Source organism: Choloepus didactylus, chromosome 1, assembly GCF_015220235.1.
Source record: "Choloepus didactylus isolate mChoDid1 chromosome 1, mChoDid1.pri, whole genome shotgun sequence".
Taxonomy (NCBI): domain Eukaryota; kingdom Metazoa; phylum Chordata; class Mammalia; order Pilosa; family Megalonychidae; genus Choloepus; species Choloepus didactylus.
The window spans coordinates 78,241,160-78,248,340 of NC_051307.1; positions in this window are offsets into that span (position 1 = coordinate 78,241,160).

The following is a 7,181-nucleotide window of genomic DNA, read 5'->3' on the forward strand; positions in this document are numbered from 1 at the left end:
GTGAAATCTTGTTGGTTTGTACAGGTTAGTGTGAAGCCCCAATACATCCCACAGTAATTTGGGCAGAGAATAAAGGTGTATTTGCAAAGCTTCATTGAGGGACTGGAGGAATATATGGGAATATTAAATTTCCCAACCTGGGGAACTAATGACACTCTCAAAAGCGTTGGAGTCTACCAATTTAGAAAGCCGAGCCCCTGATCTTGGGGCTTGCCCTTATGAAGCTTGTTACTGAAAAGTAGAAGCTAAGCCTACTTATTGTGCCTGTCACCCCCAGAGAATCTCTTTTGTTGTCTAGATGTGGACTTTCTCTGTAAGCCAACTCTGCAGGTAAACTCACTGCACTCCCCACTACATGGGACATGACTCCCAGGGGTGTAAATCTCCCTGGCAATGCGGGATATGCCTTGCAGGGATGAGCTTGGTCCTGGGATTGTGGGATTGAGAAAGACTTCTTGGACCAAAAGGGAGAAGAGAAAGGAAACAAAATAAAGTTTCAGTGGCTGAGAAATCTCAAATAGAGTTAAGAGGTCATTCTGGAGGTTATTCTTATGCATTATATAGATATCCCTTTTTTGTTTTTAGTATATTGGAATAACTAGAAGGAAATACCTGAAACTGTTGAACTGCAACCCAGTAGCCTTTATTCTTGAAGATGATTGTATAACTGTATAGCTTACAGTGTATGACTGTGTGATTGTGAAAACTTTGTGGCTCCCACTCTCTTTATACAGTGTATGGACAGATGAATAGAAAAATTAGGACAAAAAGTAAATGAATAATAGGGAGAGATGGGACATATGGGATGTTTTGGGTGTTCTTTTTTACTTTAACTTATATTCTTATTCTTTTTTGTGTGTGGTAATGAAAATGTTCAAACATTGTGGTGATAAATGCACAACAATATTATGGTACTGTGAACAATTGATTGTACAGCATTTTGTAAACCATGGATGATTGTATGTATGTGAATATATTGCAATAAAATTTAACTTAAAAATAACCTAGAGTGGACAATGATGGTGATTAAATATACAAATAAAAGAATGTTTTTACATGAAGGAGAACAAATGAATGTCAATATTGCAAGGTGTTGAAAATGGAATGGTGTATGGAAAAATACAATCAATGTGAATTAGAGTCTATAGTTAACAGTAACATTGTAACATATCTCCGTGAAATGTAACAAATGCAATATACAAAAGCTAAATGTCAATAGGAGGGGGATATAAGGGAAGGGTATGGGATTCTTGGTAATGTTGTTGTTTCTCTTTTTATTTTATTTTTCTTTCTTATTTCTTATTTTTTTATTTTTTTTAGTCTTCAGTCTTTTCCTCTACTTCTTTCCTTGCACAAGAAATGGAAATGTCGTCATACAGATTGTGGTAGTGAATGCATAACTATGTGATTATGCCAGGAACCACTGATTATTTACTTAGGATGAATTGTATGATGTGTGAATAAAACTGTTTAAAAAATAAACATAAAGATACAAGTACTGGCGAAAATGTGGAGAGAGGAATGTACCTATTCATGGTTGGTAGGGAAGTAGAATGGTATAGTCCATCTGGAGGGCAGTGTGGTGGTTCCACAGGAGGCCAAGTACAGGATTGCCATTTGATCCTGCAACCCCATTGTTAAGTATACTTGGAAGAACTGAAAACAGGGACATAAATGGACATTTGCACACTGAAATTTATGGCAGCAGTATTCACAGTTTGCAATGGATGGAGGTGGCCTAAGTGTACATTGATGAATGGAAGGGCGAACTGTGGTGTATGCATACAATGGAATATTGAGCAGCTGCGAGAAAAATAAAGTTGTGAAGCATACAACCAGATGAATGAACTTGACAACAGTATGTTGAGTGAAATAAGCTAGAAATGAAAACACTAATATTATAACACCTCACTAATATGGACTAAATATAAGGTACAAACTCTGAGAATTGAATTTGAGAGCATAGGTTATCAAAGGAAGGCTTATTGTAAAGGTTCCTAGACTGTGAGCTTTTACAGCAGTCACACCTACTCCTGAGTTTTATGGTTATTTATAAATGCTGAGTTGCTGAGCATTTTGTGAACAACCTGGTCATTCCCTGGAACTTCAGGTATCTGTGTGACACCTGAAACCCGGAGTTATAATTCTTCAGCTATGAAAGTCAGTATTACCACATACAGCAACTGTTTTAAAAAACTAAAAAAGAGACCAGACTTCAATTAGAGACATGAATGAAGCTGATCTGGTTAGGACTAAGGCAAATCAGGCTAAAGAGTAAAGGATGATATTGGCAGTGTTTTAAAACTTCAACTTCTGTGTGACACCAAAGGAAGAGATGTTTATCTGGTGCAAAATTTAGACTTTATGTAGCACACTATCTGATTTAATTTGTTATGATCAGTTTATTTGAACATTGTAATTACATAGAACGTTGAATAGTGAGATGTTATTGGTTTTGTACAGGTTAGTGTGATGCCCAATTCATCTCAGAGTAATTGGGAAGAGAATAAGTATTTGCAAAGCCCCCTTGAGGGACTAGGGGAAAATGTGCATGTGGGGAAGTTAAATATTTCCACATTTAGCATTGGTGACTATCAATTTAATAGGCCAAGTCCTCAGTCTTGGATCTTGTCCTTATGAAACTTATTCCCACAAAGGAGAAGCTAAGCCTACTTATAATTATGCCCAAATATGATCCCCAGAGAACCGTTCTTTTGTTGATCAGATGTGGCCACTCTCTCTAAGCCAACACTGCAGGTAAACTCACTGCCCTCCCCCTATATGGGACATGATTCCCAGGGGTGTAAATCTCCCTGGCAACATGGGACATGACTCTTGGGGATAAACCTGGCTCTGGCATCATGAGACTGAGAAAGCCTTTTTGGACCAAAAGAGGGAAGAGAAATGAAACAAAAGAGAGTTTCAGAGGCTGAGAGATTTCAAATAGAGTAGAGGTCATTCCAGAGGTTATTCTTATGCATTATATAGATAACCCTTTTTAGTTTTTGGTGTATTGGAATAGCTAGAAAGAAATACCTGAAACTGTTGAACTGTAATCCATTAGCCTTGATCCTTGAAGATGATTGGATAACTATATAATTCTTATGGTGCTACTGTGTAATTATGAAAACCTTGTAACTGATACTCCTTTTATCCTTGTATGGACATATGCGTAAGAAAACAAAGACAAAATATAAGTAAATAAATGGTATGTGATGTTTTGGGTATTCTTTTTTTATTTTTGTTTTTTTATTTTTTGGGGTAGTGAAAATGTTCAACAATTGATTGTGGTGATGAATGCACAACTATATGATGATACTGTGAACCACTGATTGTATACTTTGGATGATTAGCCAGTATGTGAATATATCGTAATAAAATTGCATTAAAAAAAAAAAGAAACATGGGCAAATCCCAATCTAAAAATTGATTGTTTACCTTAAATGTAAAATATTGCTGTTTGGAACATGTTGTTCATAAAATAAGCAATGTTATACATGTGGCCTTGATTTTGTATATTCAATAAACGCATATTTAATCATCAGTGTAATTTCCAGTAATTTAAGCAGAAATGAAATGAATTATTTTTCCTTATAAAAAAATGCAAAGGCTCCAAAAAATGTTCCACATTCCTTAAATTTAGTACATTCCAAGAGTGACTAAGGCTATACCAGGATTCCCCCACATAGCACCACAGGCAGACAGTCTGTTGATTTACGCGTCTCTTTCTTCATAAGTCTTTTTTCTATGCCATTTGAAATGTTGCATAAAAATTCTTTGAGGGTATTTCAGTTTTGCAGCAATAATCTAGAAATGACTCACTTGTATTTCACATTTCAATATCGTAAAAAGCAACACCCACAAGTTTGCCAATGAATTCCTCAACTGTATTCTCTATGACCTATGGACTACTTTTATACAATCAGCATATAAACGATTGAAAACTTGGAGAGCACTCCAATTTTTAAAATATTATCTGGCACCAGAGTCATGGAACAGGATTTTTAATACCTTGATTTTTATCTCTAAACATAGTTACTTCAAAACATGCAAGCATTTCCAACTTACTACTAGTGTCATAAAAGGAAGTACATTCCTAACAAGAAGTCCTAGGAAAGGGAGAGAGTACTTTTAGAAATTCAGTGGTGTTCAGTAAATAGAATACAAAGGGAATTTGGGACTAAGGTTTGGATTTAGGTAAGAATTGCTCTTGATCTTCTCAGAGAAGAATGGAGCACTGACAAGCTCAGGCTATCCTGCTTAAGATTCAGCAGGTGCAGCTGATTACTGATTCAGGAGAGAGGAGGTAGGGTGGGTCTGGGGAGCCTATTCTGGATTTTTTGTGGCTACTGGGCAGGATAGGAATAGAATGGAAGAGGAAGCCAGGCTGGACCAGAAAGAGTTGATGAAACGAGGTGGAATATAACAGGTAAGGGTGGATATCCAGACAAAAGTCAACACTTAGTCTTTGCAATCAAGCAATCATCTTTATATATGTATTAGTTTCCTATGGCTGCTATAACAAATCACCAGAAACTTGGTGGCTTAAACTGGAAATTTATCCTTCACGGTTCTGGAGGCTGAAGTCAGAAATCACAGAGTCACCAGGGTTGTGCTGCCCCTGGAGGCTCTGTGGAAGAATCTGTTCTGGGGATCAGGATGTGGACACATCTTTCGGGGGCCACTATTCAACCCACTGCAATATGACCCCACCTTCTTGGGGGAAAAAGTGTGTTCTGGAGACCAAAATTTTAAATCAGAAGAATTATATAGTTAAGCATAGAGTTAGTATGAAGTCAGTGGGTGGAAATTCTTAAGGTATATCTCTATTTCATACTGACACATCTATGTTTAAAACTATTTAATTCAGAAATGTTTTAAGAAGAGTTATGTGCATGGAAACTAATCAAAATTCTAAAATTGCTGGTATAAGCAGATTTATTTTTTCCATACTACAATATGCAAGAATCTTGCAAACATCATGCAAGAGACATGCGGACATAAGGACAAAAATTAAATGATGTCACTTATAAGAGATGACTACAAGTAGCAAATTTGCAGAGATAGAAAGCAGATTAGAGGTTACTGGGGAAGAGGGTGATAGAGAAAGGAGGTAAGGGAGAGTGCTTGCCAACAAATTTTTAATTTAAAAAATTTTTGAAAAAGAAAGGTTGAAAGAAAAAAGATGGAAAAAGATATCTCAATGCAAACACTAACCAACTGAACGCTGATATAACTACATTGATATCAGACAATGCAGACTCCAAGGAAAAAAAATTTATTAGGTATAAAGAGGGGCATTTCATAAAACACATAGTTCAATTTTCCAGAAAGATATTATGATTCTAAATGTGCATGCACCTAATAATATAGCGTCAAAATGCGTAGAGCAAAAACTGACACCGTTAAAGGAGAAATAGACAAAACCACTATTATATGGCAGATTTTAACACATCTTTCAGTAACAGATAGAAGAAGACCAAAAAAATTAGCAAAGATATAGAAGTTTTGAATAACATAATTAACCAACTTGACTTAATTGACATTTATAGAACATTATACCCAACTGCAGAGTATACCTTCAAGTATGCTTAAAACATTTACCAAAATTGACCATCTGCTGAGCCATATAGCAAGTTTCAACACATTTTAAAGGATTAAAATCACACAGGGTATGTTCTCTGATCAGAGCAGAAATGAGCTAGGCATCAAAAACAAAATAGACTATTTTGGGAAATTAAGAAATACACTTGTAAGAAATATATTGACTCAAAGAAGAAATGCAATGGATGTTAGATAATATTTTAACTAAAAGATAATGAAATAACTTCCTGAATTAGTTGTTCAATATGCTGTTTTCAATAATCTGGAACAAAATAACATACAAATTCTGGCTTCAAAGAAACAAAGAAATATTATTTTTTAAATGGTAGAGAAACTCGATCAAAAAGTCTCTCATGGCTTTTAGCTGGAGCCAAAGGACGTGCAAGAAAGGCCAATCTGATTTCTTTCAAGAAGAAAAAGAACTGTGCAGGTAGAAGTCAGATGAAGCATCAGTGAACCCTACCCTGAACATCCTATTTAAAATTGTACCTACTTGCTCCCTGGATCTTCCAATCCCCTTTACTTTGCTCTGTTTGTTTTGTTGTTGTTGTTTTGTTTGTTTGTTTGTTTGTTGCAGCACTTACCTCCTTCTAACACACTATGTTTAGTTTCTGTTGTTTGTCTCCCTTCACCGGAAAGAGAGCTTTACAAGGGTAGGGAATTTTGCCAGTTTTGTTTACTGATGTATCTCAACTTCCTAGAACAGTTTCTGGTACAGAGTAGGTGCTAAATAAATATATGTTGAATTTTCAGTGTAACCTTATGTAACCAGAACTAGGAGGCAGCAGACTAAGTAGGGAAAGCCAGAGTGTAAAGAGCAAGTGGTAGTGGTTCAACCTAAGTTATGGCAAACAGTGAAATATCTAGCAGAGAGGAACCACAGAATTCGGTTTGCCACAGAATTACTAGCTGCTCTGAGGCTTTGAAGCCAGAAACAAGTCAGCAATGAGTGCAGGTCCCAGAAGACCTCTGATTCTTCGGTAGACACTGTTAGCTACCCACCCACCATCCATTCCCCACTTCTTACCCGCCACCCAAAACATTGTTTTATTTTCAATGACAGTGTGCACAGTTTCACATGGGGAACCACAATGGGTCTATACCAATCATGACCATGATTTTTCCAATTTTTCAGCCAGTGAGAACCAACTAGAAGTCAACTGGGCATCTTCCAGAAAAAAAAAAACTGGTTTCCCTGATAAACAGAGACATAAGTGAATGGCATAACCTTTCCCTCTTCTTCCTGTCTTAAACACAGACATAGGAGCTGGAGCAGCATCAGATATATCAAGGCCCTAAGGGAAAAGCTAAGAGAATTACAAGTTTATTAGCCTTGGTCTCACAGACACTGAACCAAATGGAAGTGTCTACCTCAGGATCTCTTGTTAAGTATATATAAAAAAAAATCCCCCTTTATTTAATCCATTGTACTGGTCATTAACTTATTTGTATCCAGATTTTTTTTTACACCAGTCCCTTTAAATGATATTTCCAAAGTTTCTTGCCAACTGGCTTCCAGGAGTCTTAGTCAGTTGGCAGCCCTATTGGAGAATGAGAGGAAGAGAGAAGCCAGGGAA